Source organism: Sminthopsis crassicaudata, chromosome 1 (assembly GCF_048593235.1).
Source record: "Sminthopsis crassicaudata isolate SCR6 chromosome 1, ASM4859323v1, whole genome shotgun sequence".
NCBI classification, from domain to species: Eukaryota; Metazoa; Chordata; class Mammalia; order Dasyuromorphia; family Dasyuridae; genus Sminthopsis; species Sminthopsis crassicaudata.
Genome location: NC_133617.1, coordinates 661249494 through 661267296, shown reverse-complemented (window position 1 = coordinate 661267296; position 17803 = coordinate 661249494). Strand labels below are relative to the sequence as shown.

The following is a 17803-nucleotide window of genomic DNA, read 5'->3' as shown; positions in this document are numbered from 1 at the left end:
CAGCTTCTGATAAATTCTGAGAATAAGACTAGAGATTGAACTCGTGTTTTATAAATAATCCAATTTTTTTTGGGGGGAAATTCAATTCCTACTTTCAAGCCCATAATATGCATATGATTAAGTTTTTACAATCATTTGACCAGTTATTGCCAAGGTTAGTAACACGAGGACAAAACTATAATCAATGCAGAGTTAATGGTATATTACTCCATGGTGCTGCTTTTATGGAAGGGCAAGGTATACCTTCTCCCTGAAGAAACTGCTGCTCTTAGCCCTTTCTTGTAATTTTTCCTGGGCCTGTTTTACTATACTCAGCAGCCTATTGCTATCTTCTTTCTTTCATCCTGGGTTCATCTCTCCCAGAGTTCTTCCTCGTATGTTAAGACTGTCGTCTGCTCCCATCCCTTTCTCTGTCTCCATCCTTTCCCCACCTTAGGCAAAGAAATCCCTGGTTATAGGACACATGCACAAGGAAACATGGATCATGTTTAGTTTTATCTACCATGCGGTTGAGAGCACAGGATTTGGACTACAATGATAGGATTTGAAGCTTGTATACTATCTTCTACAATCTGACTCCAATAGAACAATTCAGACAACAAAACTAAAGGACAGTCTTGTCAATGTAGTAATCCTTCTAATTTTAAATACTATGATCCTGGGGGATGATTTGTAAGTTCTTTTATTTCTCTGGGTCTCAGTTTCCACTCTTGAAAAATGTGCAGGGGAAGGGGTAGTAATGGCTATATAATTTCTAAGATCCACAACGACAGGAAGTATTTTTTTCTTCTTCTTTGTATTCTCTGTGCCTAACCCAGTGCCTTTTTCAAAATAGTATTTAAAGGATGCTTAGTGAAATGCTATGTTCCCTTGTAGCTCATAAAATGCTGGAATTCTTTGTTGCATTCTAGAAAAACATGCACTGAAACCCACAGATAAAATGAGAACATTGAGGAAAGTATTCTTTAGTACAGTATGTGGGTGTTTTAAGATTCCATTTTCTGAAAACTTAGGAAAGATTATTTTCAAAAATACTTCAGGGCTTTAAGTAGTTTTAGGAAGGTAATATAGTTGATTTTAGACCTGATCTAAAAAAGTGAAAGGGGCTGCCTCATTACGCAATAAACTCCATGTCATTAAAGTATCCAAATAGCAGCTAGGTGAACCTTAGTAAAATTATTTCACCTCTCTAAGCCATAGGTTCTTATGTATAAAGTGAGGGAATCATATGAAATGCTTTCTAAGGTCTCTTCCTTTCCAATTCTTAACTCATTCTCTGCACCCACTCTGAGACTTTTTCAGAACATTAAAACCATGCCCTTACAGTATGTCAGAAAAAATCTAAGCTCTCCAGACTTCCCACACAAACAAGACAAATGAACATCTCAGCATGAACATAGAGTGGCAAAAATAAAGAAGAGTCCTTTTGGATCAACTGGAGAAGATCCGAAGAAATATACCTGGACTGATATTTGTCCCATGGGAAATATAAACATCTCAAGGTTAGTTTCACTGAAACAGCAAACAGCTAGCCCTGGGGATATCTGGGTTGGGAGGTAGCTTTGGCCCCAACAACAGGTATTTTTACCTCTTTGACTGTGTGGGGAGTTGGTCATCTCAGCAGAGAAGATTGAGGACACTTCTGCTGATAACACCAGGCCCAGATGTGATGTGTAGATACAATCCTGGAGAAGAAGAAGGCAGAATGAGCCAGATGCTGGGTGAGTGCAGAAACAGTAGGGTAGGGACCTTTTGGCTATAGGCACTTAGAGGAAGGCAGAATTCTTGGTTTCAATTCCAGGTCAGAATGGAGAACAAAAGCAACACCTGAGGCCAGAGGCACCAATCCCCAAACTCTACAAGTTGATCCCACTGATAAGTTGCTATAAATAATTTTTAAAAATGAACAGGCAAAAGAGAAATAACCTAACCATAAAATGTTATCAGGAGAATAAAGAAGACTAGGGTCCATTTTTAAAGGAGGATAATAAAGTGATAGGAACATCACAGCCAAATTTGGAAACCCCCAGCTCAAAAAGAAATATTACAAGAAACAAGAAAAAATTTCAAATATGGTAGTCATAATTAAAATCATATAAAACCTTTTATGGCTATCTTAAAAGACCACAAGTCTTGGAACATCATATGTCAAAGAGCAAAAGAACTGGAATTGCAGCTGAAAATATCATATCCAGTAAAGTTAAGTATAATCCTGAATGGAAAATAAAATGGATATTCAGTGAATTGTCAGACTTTTAGGATTTTGTTGCAAAAAATCCTAAACTTCATAGAAAATTTGACCTATAAGATCCAAAAGAAATAAAAGGTAAATAACAAAGACAAATTACAAGGCACTCAGTGAGGGAAAATTTAGTTTTATTTGTGGGAATATAAACCTATATCTAAGACTGACATTAGTAATTGAATAATTTGAAACAAAGGTTGGGTTAGATTTGAATATGATATGATTCTAAAAGGCAAAACTGTAGAAAAAGGTAAAAAGAATATCTTATACAAATGAGGTGCAAGAGGAAGAACTGACACAGAGGAATAGGAGAAAAGGGTTGTTAGTTCTGAAACCCTCCTCCCATTGTAAATGGGTTGAAGAAGGAACAATACATATCTATCTAAAAGGGTATAAAAGTTTTAAATTCAGAAAGAAATAAAAAGGTAAGGGGAAAGGGAGGCAGAAGAAGATAAGGGAGGGATTTTTAGGGCAAACACTACTCCCATCATATCAAGGTTAAGGAGAGAACAATATATACATTTAGAAGGGAATGAGAATCTTCTAAATTTATAAAGAAATAAAAGAATGAGTGAATAAGTTAAAAGGGTGGGTATCGAAGGTGTGTAGATTAATGGGAATGGAATAAAGAGGAATGGGGGAAGGATAAGAAAGGGAGCCATGGAGCTGGGAGGCTAGGTTAGGGTAGGAGAGACAAGGTAGTAGGTAGAAATAAATCAGAGGAAGGAAAGATAAGAAGAGAGACACAAAAATGAAATAAAGAAGATCAGTAGTAGAATTTATTATGTAAAATAAACAAGGGTAATAATCATGGTCTCAATAAAAATTAAGACTAAAATAGATTTAATTAAAAAAGAAAAATAAGGGAACTATACTATATGTCAATGATGTTAATCAGTATTATTTTATACTATTTAAAATAACTAGACAACATAAGGTTGGAATATTGCTGTAGTATAGAGAAATGATGAGTTGATAGTTAGAAAAATATGGAAAGACCTGGGTTTGATGGAAGAAGTTATCCAACTTCAGAGAAATATGACAAGCAAGCATAGTACAGTTTTATTTGGAGGCATATGAATGGATATGTGTATAGATCTCTAGGTGTATGTATGTACATATTTGTGTGTGTATTTGCATATTTGTACTTTATTGTACTTGGGAGAGGACAGGGAGGATGGGAGAAAAAAGAGAATAAAGTAAAAAGTGCACAGCAGAGAACAAAAGAAACCCTATCAAGAAGCAAAGAAAAGATGGGCAGCTCTGAACACAATGTGCAATATTTTTTATATAGGTTTTCTTGAAATGGAAATTTATTAGTTTATATTTTGAATCTTCTCTTATGTTCTATGCACATGACAATTTTTCAATATTTCTTTTTATATTTTCCATTTAAATTTAAAATAAATGAAAGTTTTTTTTTAAAGCTCTCCTAATGCTGGCTCATTTTGGATGTACCCTCAATACCTAGTGTTACCTCACCCTGGAGTAGTCTATCACTCCTGAGTTCACCTGGTCACTCTGCAAAGCCTGTTTCCTCCCTTTTCCCATAGGTGAAGTTTTGTGTTTGTTTATTTTTGAAGCCCCCATTTTGTGCAAAGGCTCAGGCCCACCTGAATTTATTTTCCTCTATTCCTGATTTTTCTCTGGAATTATAACTATATCATCCCTTTAGAAGAGAACTTCTTTAGGACAGGGATTATTTTTCTTTCTGTATATATTTATATCCCCAGTACTAAGCACAGTACCTGGCATTCTCCCCTTTCCTTCCTCTCTCCCTCCCTCCCTTCCTTCTTCCTTCCTGCTGTCCTTCCTTCCTTTTGTCCTTTTCTTCTTCTTTCCTTCCTTCCTTCCTTCCTTCCTTCCTTCCTTCCTTCCTTCCTTCCTTCCTTCCTTCCTTCCTTCCTTCCTTCCTTCCTTCCTTCCTTCCTTCCTTCCTTCCTTCCTTCCTTTTGTCCTTTTCTTCTTCCTTCCTTCCTTCCTTCCTTCCTTCCTTCCTTCCTTCCTTCCTTCCTTCCTTCCTTCCTTCCTTCCTTCCTTCCTTCCTTTTGTCCTTTTCTTCTTTCTTCCTTCCTTCCTTCCTTCCTTCCTTCCTTCCTTCCTTCCTTCCTTCCTTCCTTCCTTCCTTCCTTCCTTCCTTCCTTCCTTCCTTCCTTCCTTCCTTCCTTCCTTCCTTCCTTCCTTCCTTCCTTCCTTCCTTCCTTCCTTCCTTCCTTCCTTCCTTCCTTCCTTCCTTCTTCTTTCTTCTTGCTTTTATTTCCCTCTCCATGGTACTCAAACACTCTGATTTAGCAGTCTCTCACCTTAAACACACATTCATTCTGTATGTCAGTCTCCAGTCTTCTCCAGCTGACACAAGTTCTGCCAGTAGGATTCAGAAAGCAAAGCAAGAGCCCAGGCTTGTCAGTGTGGTGACCCAGAACAGAAGCCAGGGTTTTTTCAATGTGTGTGCATTGAGGTGTTAAAATGCCTACTCTGCCCTTAGTCAGAAGGCCAGGAGGAAGTGAAAGTGCCATCAGCTGATCAACAAGAGGTGTAATGTGTTTCAGGGTGGCTGATGACTTTGGAAGTGTCATTCATTTTTAGGTCTATGGGGAATGTAAGTTTCCCAGCTCAAAGGAAACAATCAAGCCCAATAAAAATGAAAGCAGTTCTCTCTATCATTGTTTCATTTGCCTTTGCTCTTTGTGGTATACAGTTTTACTCCATTCAACAAATATTTATTATTCTCTACACAGGCTAGAGCTGAATAAGATCAATTCATTTCAACTCTATTAAAACCCATAAAATTTGTTGAAATATTTTTAATTTCACAGGATCACATTATACATTAAAGGTGAGACTTAGAATAGCAGCCATAGCTTTTACAAAGCAACACAAATATGGCAACTCATCCAGCTCACAGCTGCCAGATTCATATTCATAATGTTTGGGTTCAACAAGGCCAGTCCTCTGTTAAAAAAAAAAAAAGAAAGAAAAAAAAGCTTTATAAGCTTCCTTCTAGGATGGAATACAACCGCTTCTTTCTGTCCGGCATTTAAAGACCTTTGTAATTTGATTCCAACTTCTCTTTTTATGTCTTTTGCATATCATCTCCCCTTATTATACATTTTAGCCAAAGTGGCTATATCCTGCCTCCATGTCTTTGGACAAGCTGTCCACCATGCCAAGTATAATCTCTCTTCTCAACTCTGCCTTATAAAATCCATGGCTTCCTTCAAAACCCAGGTGCCATCTCTTCTTGGAAGTCTCATACATATTTATTATTTTTTTTTGGTTCTGAAATAGTACCTGACATCTTGATAGGTGCTCATTAAATGCTCATTCAATTGGTCTGAATTTACCTACTTTATGTAGGCATGCAGCAGAATCAGAACAACAATAAATTGGCCATTGTGGTGCTTTTTTCCTCCTGAGGCAATTGGGGTTAAGTGACTTGCCCAGGGTCACACAGCTACAACATATTAGGTATCTGAGGCCAGATTTGAACTTAGGTCCTCCTGATTTTAGGGCTAGGGTTCTATCCACTGTGCCTTCTAACTGACCCTTATTGAAATTCTTTAGGTCCATCCTTAGTTATTTATTATCTTACTTAGTGATTTGTCTTTCCTCACATATATTCAATACCAGTACCATTTACTCATTCCGAAGAATTAAACAAGCAGTCAACATATATGTTAAGTTGTTGTTTATGTCAGTCACTGTACTGTACTAAGTATTGGAACTACAATTATAAGCAAAAAAGTGCCTACCTTTATATTCTAAGGTGAGAAGATACACAAAAGGGACCCAAATCACAGAGAAAGAAAGGTACCCATATTGGGAAAATGGTGTTGAATTCCAGAAAGTCAGAAGCATAGCTAACTTCTGAAAGATGGCCATCTTGGGTCCCTTCCCAAAATGGAGCCATGCAGGAGGGATATTACAGAGTGAGACCACAACTGAGGGTAGCATGGTGTTGAAGTCCAGAAAGTCAGAAGGGGAAAACCACAAAACTGGTTGTATTTAAAGGATATCTATCTAGGGAGAGAGAGAGAGAGAGAGAGAGAGAGAGAGAGAGAGAGAGAGAGAGAGAGAGAGAGAGAGAGAGAGAGAGAGAGAAGGAGGGAGGAAAGAAAGAGGAAGGGAGGGAAGGAGGGAGAGAGAGCATTATTTGTAATTGTTGGGGAGGACAAAGTTGGCTGTCTCTTGAGTCCCATGAATAGTGGATATCTCTTGGCTCCTCTTTGTCCGATCCACAGGCCTTTATCTTCTGTGAAATAAATTTCTTCCCCTCCATGTAATGCAGCACCCTCCCAAATTTTCATAAGATTCACCTCATCTGACATATCACCCTCAAAGCACACTCAGATACCTCTTTCTAAACCACATTTCTCTGCTATCCTTTCCTTCTCACACAAATGATAATTTAAGCATAAGAATAAATCAAAATAATTCATTTAAAGAAATTTCAAGGGCTGCTGGTCTTTCTTACGGGGGGGGGGGGGAAGGACTATGAACCAAGAGAGTTTGTGCAGCAAGTGTATACTTCTACCAGGCTCATTCCACTAATCTGGCCCCAAACTGAGGTGGAGAAGGGGCATACTAACTAGGAAGATTTTTTGTTCCTTTCTGTGATTCCAGGATTCTGTTTCTCTCTCTGATTTGGAAGATATATTTGTGTGTCCTGCTCCACCCATACAATAATAGCTAGCATTGATAAAGAACTTTGACGTTTGCAAAGAACTTTACCTATTTCATTTGATCCTCACCACAACCCTGAAAGTGAGTATTATATACATATGAGGAAACTGAGGCTGAGAGATGGTAAGTGTCTTGCCTACGGTCACACAGATGGTAAGGGTCTGAGAAGAGATTGTATTTAGGTCAACCAGACTCCAAGTCCACTACTCTATTGACTGTGCCACTTATCTATTCCCATAGCAAGCATAAAAGGGAGCTGAAGTAAGCAGCCTCTTATCCTGACATTTCAAATAGCTTGCACTATTTTTTGTCTGCTAGTGATGATCTTGCCAACTCTTTTTTACCTTGACTAGCCAGGCTTATGGACCCTTTGGATCTTAGCTGACTTTCTTATACTTGACTATTTGGACAGCATAAACCAAAGCATTTCAATCTAGTCTGATATCTAAAGCCCCATGTGTCTTATGCTAGCATTTTAGGTCCCTATCAGACCTCTTTTTGGGGGAGGACATACCACTGGTTTACAGTAAATCTTCCATATTATCTCCTACCCCTTGACTAAACACAAAATCTGTAAGAAGATGTATGACTATGACAGCATGTGCTATAGCTAAAATTATTCAGTTGCCTAATGTACACTAACAATCATCAATAATCACTGTTGAAATGTGAGACACAGATGGGTAGTATAAAATTGTGTGTATAGTTATCCTTTGTATATCATAACTTCATTGCAGTTTTGATATGTAGCAGGTTGGTATAAGAAATTAAATGGGAATTTGGACAAGTTTTGCAGAAGCTGCAGATACCATGCAAAGATCCAGCAGATTACACAGAGCCTATTACTAAATACTTAATCCTTATTAATTTAATATTTAACCAAATTTTACAGTAAGATATTGTAGATACCACATAAAAGGAAAAGAAAAAGATTCATAATTCTTCTGTTATGAAGGGAGGGCCAAAAAGAATTACATGAATTTTCCAGATCCCAAGAGTGCCTTTCCTTACCCCTTGCAATGTGGAAGGGATACTACATAATCATAAGTTGAACCAACTGACTTAGTGAAATATCCTCACTGACTTAGTGAAAATGTCTAGCTACTATTATATTGTGATTGGTCTTCAATCAACCATATGGAAAAAATAAATAAGGCAAAAATGGTCCTATTTCTCTAGGTCTTCAAAGTGGAAAATATGTTCTCAATTGACATATAAGATATACATTTATAATGCTTAATTGTACCAGGTCTATCTTTTCACACTGATTAATAAAGCCTTCTCTTATTGTTAGCACTGACTTGTTGTATATTTTATAGGAATTGTGAAGATACAGTGAAATGGGGTAGGGAATCTACAAGAGCATTTCAGAGATTAACAACTAATATAAAAGCATTTATTGAGTCTTACTATATTCCAGGCACTATGCTAAAGGCTTGAAATACAAAGAAAAGAAAAGATAGTTTCTGTCCTTGAGGAGATTACATAAAAATAAAATATGGTTGAAAATAACCTGAATCAGAAGGCTTTAAATATTTCCAAGAAATAAGCTTCTTTGTGGTAGGGACCAGAAGAGAAGATGGCTAAGGGACTAGATGGTGAGGGACGTGTCTTACAATATAGTCAACTGAAGGAACTAGAGATGTTTCTCTCCAGAAAAGAGAGGACTTTTGGAGTAGATGTCATAGCTGACTTTTATTATCTGAAAATTTGGCAGAAAAGAGAGATAAGACTTGTTCTGTTTGGCTATAGAAGGCAGGGCAAGAAGTATTAAGTAGTAAAGAGGATGGATGATAGGTTTGATGTAAGGAAAAATTTCCTACCAATCTGAACTATGGAAAAATAGAATTGACTGACTTGGGAGGTTATTTCACAAAGGCTAATGTCTCAATATTATATGTAGGATTACTGTTTAAATGAAGGTGAGACTATGTGACTTTTGAAACACTTTCCCACTTGGAGAATCTGTGATCAGAATCAAAGTCAGAAAACTGAGAAAATGTGAATTAATATTGTCATCTTGTCTAATTAAGCAACATTTTAGGGATGTAATATATATATATGTATATATATATATATAATGATAATAATGATCATCACTTATAAGTGCTTTTGCATTTGCAGAGCACTTTATACATATTTTCTCACTTGATCCTCACAACAATCCTATGAGGTAGGTACTATTTTAATTCCCATTTTATACATGAGGAGATTGAGGATGAAACAGGGAAAGGACTTGCCTAGGTTCATACAGCTACTAAGGGTCTGAGACAGAGGTGGAACTCAGGTGTTCCTGAGTCCAGATTCCTGTGCTACTTGGCTGCCTATTATTATTTTAACCATTTCTCAAACTTTTAAGCTGGTTTTTACCTTCCCATTTTGTCTCCACTAATTGGTAACTATCCAAGTAGTTGATTGTGTTTCCTGAATAGAACATCATACTTTGGTCAAGTCCTAATTTCTTGCAATGATTCTCATATCTGCAGGAGTTTGGGAATGGAAAAAGTGGAAAAACAAAAAGAGGAAATTAAAATGCCGTTTTTGGCAAAGGAACAGAATAGGGACAAAAGAGAAACTAGCAGGACTAACTTTCATAAAGGTGTAGACAGCATCTTTATTGAATTACCACACACTGGGTAATAAGGGCTAAGCACACTGAATGGCAGTCAGGATGCAAAAATATTTTGACAGGCTAAACATTGGAATGAATTAAAGAAGTTGAAATTTAACAGAGAGAAAAGCAGAGTGTTCCACTAGACTTCTCAAGTTCAAGATGGAGAAGCAAGTGGGAAAGCAATGTGTCTGAAAAGGATCTGGAGGTTTGAGTAGACTCTAAACTTGATATGAGTCAGCAACTTGATATGGTAGACATAAAACTTCATTAAGAAAAGGAACAAGGAAATAACCATCTATTTGTACTCTGCCCTGGTCAGAACACTGCTAGAAAATTGTATTCAGATCTGGATTCCTAACTTTAGAAAGGGCACTGTCCAACTAGATGATGTCTAGAAAAGGGAGATAATGTCTAGAAAAATGGCCTTGAATTCATGCTATGTAAGGATGTGTCACTAGGGATGATTGACCTGAAGACTGGGAGTAGACAGATGGGCAGAATAAGAATTTGAAGGGCTGTTACACGGAGAAGAGTTTAGACTTGTTCTTTTTAATCCTAGATGGCACAATTTGGAGCAATTAGATTATCAAAAAATGGAATGGACTGCTTCAGGAGATAATAGGTTCCTCCTCACTTCAAGTAAAGAACAGTCTTTAAATAAAGATTGGATGAATACTTGTCAAGTATGAAATACTGGAGATTCTTTCTTGTATGGGATAGACTAGAACAGGTAAGTGAGCAAAGAATGATTCTTACATTTTAATACTTGATTGTATTTAGAATTTTTTAAAAAACATTTTTAGCTCACACGGAAATGGTGATGGTGATAGGGAAGTATCAGCCCATAGGCTACAATTTATCGATGTATGTGTATTAAATATTGGGTGAGAAATATTCTCAGAGGTAAGACACTATCAGAGAAGGTGAAAGTGGGAAAGGTATTCCCTGTTAGATCAGGAGTGAAACAAGGTTGCCCACTATCACCATTACTATTCAATATAGTACTAGAAACTCTAGCCTTGGCAATAAGAGCCGAGAAAGAGATCCAAGGAATTAGAGTAGGAAATGAAGAAATCAAATTGTCACTTTTCGCAGATGACATGATGGTATACTTAGAGAACCCCAAAGACTCTGCTAAAAAGCTATTAGAAATAATTCAGAATTTTAGCAAAGTCGCAGGATACAAAATAAATCCACATAAATCCTCAGGATTTTTATACATTACCAACACAATCCAACAGCAAGAGATACAAAGAGAAATTCCATTCAAAATAACAGTCGATAGTATCAAATATTTGGGAATATATCTACCAAAGGAGAGTCAGGAATTATATGAGCAAAATTACAAAACACTTGCCACAAAAATAAATCAGATTTAAATAATTGGAAAGACATTCAGTGCTCTTGGATAGGCCGAGCGAATATAATAAAGATGACAATACTCCCCAAACTAATCTATTTATTTAGTGCTATACCAATCAGACTCCCAAGAAACTATTTTAATGACCTAGAAAAAATAACAACAAAATTCATATGGAAGAATAAAAGGTCGAGAATTGCAAGGGAACTAATGAAAAAAAAGTCAGAGGAAGGTGGTCTAAGTGTACCTGATTTAAAGCTATATTATAAAGCAACAGTCACCAAAACCATTTGGTATTGGCTAAGAAATAGACTAGTTGATCAGTGGCATAGGTTAGGTTCACAGGACAAGATAGTGAATAAAAATAGCAATCTAATCTTTGACAAACCCAAAGATCCCAAATTTTGGGATAAGAATTCATTATTTGACAAAAACTGCTGGGAAAACTGGAAATTAGTATGGCAGAAACTAGGCATGGACCCACATTTAACACCACATATTAAGATTAGATCAAAATGGGTCCAAGATTTAGGCATAAAGAACGAAATCATAAATAAATTGGAGGAACATGGGATGGTTTACCTCTCAGACTTGTGGAGGAGGAAGGAGTTTGTATCCAAGGGAGAACTAGAGACCATTATTGATCACAAAATAGAACATTTTGATTACACCAAATTAAAAAGTTTCTGCACAAACAAAACTAATGCAAACAAGATTAGAAGGGAAGTAACAAATTGGGAAAAAATTTTTACAGTTAAAGGTTCTGATAAAGGCCTCATCTCCAAAATATACAGAGAATTGACTTTAATCTATAAGAAATCAAGCCATTCTCCAATTGATAAATGGTCAAAGGATATGAACAGACAATTTTCAGATGATGAAATTAAAACTATTTCCACTCATATGAAAGAATGTTCCAAATCACTATTGATCAGAGAAATGCAAATTAAGACAACTCTGAGGTATCATTACACATCTGTCAGATTGGCTAAGATGACAGGAACAAATAACGATGAATGTTGGAGGCGCTGTGGGAAAACTGGGACACTGATGCATTGTTGGTGGAGTTGTGAAAGAATCCAACCATTCTGGAGAGCAATCTGGAATTATGCCCAAAAAGTTATCAAAATGTGCATACCCTTTGACCCAGCCATACTACTACTGGGCTTATACCCCAAGGAACTACTAGAGAAGGGAAAGGGTCCTGTATGTGCCAAAATGTTTGTGGCAGCCCTTTTCATAGTGGCTAGAAGCTGGAAGATGAATGGATGTCCATCAATTGGAGAATGGTTGGGTAAACTATGGTTTATGAATGTTATGGAATATTATTGTTCTATAAGAAATGACCAACAGGAGAAATATAGAGAGGCTTGGAGAGACTTACATCAACTAATGCTGAGTGAAACGAGCAGAACCAGAAGATCATTATACACTTCAACAATGATACTGTACGAGGATGTATGCTGATGGAAGTGGATTTCTTCAACATAGAGAAGAGCTAATCCAATTCCAATTGATTAATGATGGAAAGAACCAGCTACATCCAGAAAAGGAACACTGGGAAATGAGTGTAAACTGTTATTTTTACCTTCTGAATCCAATTCTTCCTGTGCAACAAAAAATTCGGTTCTACATACATATATTGTATCTAAATTATACTGTAATATATTTAACATATATAAGACTGCTTGCCATCTGGGGGAGGGGTTTGGGGGAGGAAGGGAAAAAATCTGAATAGAAGTAAGTGCAAGGGATAATGTTGTAAAAAATTACCCATGCATATGTACTGTCAAAAAATGTTATAATTATAAAATAAAATAAAAATAAATAAATATTAAAAAAAAAAAAAAGAAAGTGGGAAAGGTGTCTTGTAGAAGGTGGAATTTGAGCCACATTTTGAAAAGAGCAAGAACTCAGCAACAGCCGAGAGGCTGAAGTAGAGAGGAAGAGCACTCCAAGTGCTTCAGCTAATGAAAAGGTCAGTATCAGCAGTAGAGTATTATGTGGAAGGAATAGCAAAAAGACCAGTGCTGCTGGATTTTGTAGTGCATGGAGAGAAGTATATGAAGACTGGAAAAGTTAAAAAAAAATGACTAGGTTGCATAGGTTATGAAGGGCTTTAAAAGTCAAATAGAAGACTGTTTACTTGATCCTGAGTCTCTGATTGAATCATTGGACTTCTTTCCAACTTTGAAATTCATTGATTTTGTAAAAGATAAGAAGGGGGTACAGACATAGGAATACTTCTGCGAACATATTTTTGGGCCATTTATGTTATTCCTTGATTATTATATTTAAAAACAAAACAAGCACCAGTTTAGTAGTTGTGTTACTTGGATGATATTACTTTCGATATGTTTCAAATTCTAGGCCCAAACGATGAAGATAAAGCACAGTCCAGGGGAAGGAGTCCTAAATTTAACATCAATGAATCTAAGTTTGTATCCCATCTCTACTAACTTTCTTTGTGACATTGGGCAAATAACTACTTTGTTCTTCAATTTCTTCTTCTGTCCAATGAGAGGACTGGACTCAGTTTCTTGGTCAATTTTTGTGTTTTGGATCAAGTGATTTCCTCTCCCCTTTTCTTCTCGGAATACTACTTAGTATATAGTAAATTTTATATAAATGTTTGTTTCTTTCCTTTTCTTCCCAGTGCTTAGCATGATGACTGATACATAGTAAACACTTAATGAACATTCATTATATTAATAATTTATCTATACATCTGTATATCTATCTATCTAATCTATAGTAAAAATACTGATTTTCTGGTTTGGTTCTGAAAAGTATTTCTTTGACTATAGAGAAATGTAAATCCCCATTTGAAGTTTTGGTAGAAAGCCAGTCCCTTTGCTACTTTTACTAAAAATTATGAATAATCGGCTGTAGGGACTGGCTACTTCTCATGGATGGGGTGGGAGAATGAAGCTGTGTAAAGACAGTCTTGTGAATGAAAGGAATATAGCACAGAAGTATAGTCAGATTCCTGTATTATTGCAAATTAGGGAATTGACAAAAGGTCCTACATTATCTTTTCCTAGTGGTTCTGGTGTTATGCATGAAGGCAATTATAAATGGTGTTAGATTTCAAAATTCTAACTTACTATGTATACCAAAATACTGACCGGTTTCCAAACTCTGTGGTTGATCCCATCCTTAGAATCCAGAAAAAAGATTTGGCTTCAATATGGGCATCATAACCAGCAAAAGTTTATTATGAGAAAACTTGTGCTGCTATTCAGAGTCATATTTCCAGGAGAAGATGCTCTTAGTTTTTGGTCTTTTCATTTTCATTTTTTAAATTTTATTTTTAATTTATGGAATAAAATAAGCTTTTTTTTATAACTTAGTGTAGTAAAAAGATGATTGCAGATGAAACTCCAAATCTATTATGTGTAACTTCCTATTCCTTTTAAATATATAATAGTTATTATGTAAATTTCTTGTCCCCCTCATTTTTCTCTCCCCATCCCTCTCTAGAAATGGCTGCCATTAGACACAAATAGGTATATGTATACTTGCATTTGTCAGTTCTTTGTCTGTATGAAGATAGCATCTTGCTTCATGGGTCCATTACAGTTAATTTGAATATTTATAATGCCAAAATAACTTAGTTGCTCTAAGTTGTTCTTAAAACAATATTGCTATTACTGTATGCAATGTTCTCTTGGTTTTGCTCATTTCACTTTTCATTGTTTCATGCAAGTCTATCTGTGTTTTCCTAAGATCACTGAACTCATCATTCCTTATAACACAGTAGTATTACCTCACAATCATACACTACAATCTCTTCAGCCATTCCCCAACTGGCAGGCATCCCTGCAATTTCCTGCTCTTTGCCACCACAAAGAAAGCTGCAATAAACATACAGATGTTTTTCCTTTTTTTCATAATCATCCTGGGAAATAGACCTAGCAGTGGGATTGCTGGGTTAAATGGTATATGCAGTTTAATAATTCTTTGGGCATAATTCCATAATTTCATTTTTAAAAATCTGTATTACTTGATTCCAGTGGCAATTATCTTTTAAATAGCCCCTTCTACTTTAGTTTCTGCTCATTAAGAGAACGATTTGTCTTGGGAGTCAGTTTCTAGGGGTTGAGAATTCGCTTAATGAAAGGTAAGGAGATTCCTATTTGCAGGGCAAAGTCTCCGCTTCTTTTTTGACCATTTAAAATGAAGCTTTTCATCCAGGAAATACCTGATTGAAAGTACTGCATCCCTGTAGGACTTCTTGTTGTAACACTTTCTAACACTTGTGAGCAAGTTTTCCATCCATGAAATTAATGTCCATCTGTGAGTTAAACAAGGAGAACAAGTGGTTGAACAATAGACACAAGAACACAGCAAATAGCACTAAAAGGGACATCAATCTCTCTCTGACTCTGAGGTTGCCTGTGATGAGCAGATGATAGCAAAAAGATCCAAATATCTGGATTGGTGTTCCTTACCTTATGTCTACAGAGATCACTATATTGTATAGCTTTGAACAGCTGTATGTTTGTGTATGTGTTTGTGTGTGTGTGTGTGTGTGTGTGTGTGTGTGTGTGTAAGCTACCTGGCACTTCTATACATCTTTTGCTATTCCTCTGTGATGCACAAGTAAATATGAAGTGCTTGTGTCCTGCTTCATGCTGAAAATTATCTGAGATCTTAAGCTAAGAGAACCCCAAAAGACTGTCCTGTGCTGATCCTATATCACAAGGTCGGTGACAGCAATAATACTTGCACAACTTGATAGTACTTTTCTGAGCTTTATTTTCTCATGCTATGCCTGTGTCAGAAGTTCAAGGGCCCTGCTAGTCGGAGATCACTGGATTCTGATACCACCTATTGCTGCATTCTATTGCTGAACCTTAACAGGAACAGCAAGGACATATGGTTTAAGGAGGATTTTTAGTAAATCCTGAGCTGAGTAAAATCTGAACTGGTCTAAAAATTAGAAAGTTTTGAGTTCAAGTCCACCCCTGCCACATGTGGGATGAATGACCCTGGTCTAGTTGACCTATCAGTGGCCTAAACAACTCCTCTAGATTATATCTTATAGAGAAAATGACAATATGCACTGAGAGGAAGAAATTTAGTCCTTTAGAAACCTTTACACGAATGAAATCCCAGAGCTAGGTGTTTGTTTGTTTTTTTTTGTTTTGTTTTTTTAAATATCTACCCATTAATTTAACAGGCATTAAGTGCTTACTATGTACCAGGCTAAGTGCTAGGATATAAAGAAAGGAAAAAATACTGTCCTTGCTTTCAAGGAACTCACAGTTTATTTAGAGGTGGCAAGAAGGCACATGGAGAAATTGTCCCCACAGGATATATAGTGTTAATAGAAAGAAATCTCAAAAGGAAAGAACCAGCAAGACTCGTGATGATAATATATATGTATGGGAGAACCAGGAAAGGCCAAGTAAATTTCATTTCTCAGGTGGTCTATCTGGGCAGGCTTCTAGGGAGAAATGGCCACTTGATGATCTAGCATCCTATCGTGAAAGCATGACTGTTTCTTTTTCTTTTTTTTCCACTGATGATATGATGGTTTATTTTTTTCCTCTTAGAAATATTTTATTTTTTCTATTTCATGTAAAAACCATTTTAAACATTTGCTTTTCTTTTAAATTTCGAGTTTTAAATTCTCTTCCTCTTTCCATTCTTTCCCCCCTCATTGAGAAGGCTTTGCCCATATTCAAACAGACTTCCTTTGCATCTTATATATAATGAAGGCATCCTAAAACAAACACCATGGCATCCTGGAATTTTCTAGGATCCTCCCACGGTATGAGATAAGTCTTGGGCTTCTTCACTGCCCATTAAAACAGATGAGAATGGTAAATTAATATGGCCTGGGACAAGCAATCATGCAATCATCAATTTTCAGGGTTGAAGGGCTATCTGAGGCCAGTTAGTACAATTTATACTTGAAAAATCTTCTCTATTGCAATTACAACAAATGCCGTACTTTTTTTCTCTAGTAAATTCTCCTCCTGATCCTCCTTGTAAGTTTGTGTATATTACTTCTTTCCTATCCCTCTTCTACTTTAATTCTGCTCCTTAACTTTCAGTGCTATTACTTAATCTCCGCCTGTTCGTATCCTCTCTCCTCGCCCTTTCTATCCCTCTTTATGCCATTAATCTATATATCTTGTCCCACTGTTATAAATCTACAAACCCTTCTAAACCCCATCTTTTCTTATTCCTTCCTATTTTCTTTTTTTTTGCATTTTTTGTATTAATTTTATAATTATAACATTTTTGACAGTACATGTGCATAGGTAATTTTTTTTTTACAACATTATCCCTTGTACTCCCTTCTGTTCTGAATTTTCCCCCTCCTTCCCTCCACCCCCTCCCCTAGATGGCAGGCAATACCATACATATTAAATATCTTATAGTATATCCTAGGTACAATATATATGTGCAGAACCAAATTTTGTTGTTGTTGTTGTTGCAAAGGAAGAATTGGATTCGGAAGCTAAAAATAATCTGGGGAGAAAACCAAAAAATGCTAATAGTTTACACTCATTTCCCAGTGCTCCTTTTCTGGGTGTACCTGATTCTGTCCATCATTGATCAATTGAAATTGGATTAGCTCTTCTCTATGTTGAAGATATCCACTTCCATCAGAATACATCCTCATATTGTATTGTTGTTGAAGTGTATAATGATCTCCTAGTTCTGCATGTTTCACTCAGCATCAGTTCATGTAAGTCTCTCCAAGCCTCTCTGTATTCATCCTGTTGGTCATTTCTTATAGAACAATAATATTCCATAACATTCATATACCATAATTTACCCAACCATTCTCCAATTGATGGACATCCATTCATTTTCCAGTTTCTAGCCACTATGAAAAGGGCTGCCACAAACATTTTGGTCCCTTTCCCTTCTTTAGTATCTC

General features: G+C 36.4%; 1 long non-coding RNA gene across 2 annotated transcripts in view; it reads right to left on the bottom strand.

The window, feature by feature from the left end:
* Nucleotides 1-354: 354 nt before the first annotated feature.
* LOC141555637 (uncharacterized) overlaps nucleotides 355-17803 on the bottom strand; it is a 57611-nt gene continuing 40162 nt past the window's right edge. For both annotated transcript variants that reach the window (XR_012486285.1, XR_012486287.1), the window contains exons 2-4: nucleotides 15107-15199; nucleotides 1589-1685; nucleotides 355-431 (exon numbers count right to left, since the gene is read on the bottom strand). This is a non-coding gene — a long non-coding RNA (uncharacterized LOC141555637). The remainder of the gene's footprint in view (nucleotides 432-1588; nucleotides 1686-15106; nucleotides 15200-17803) is intronic.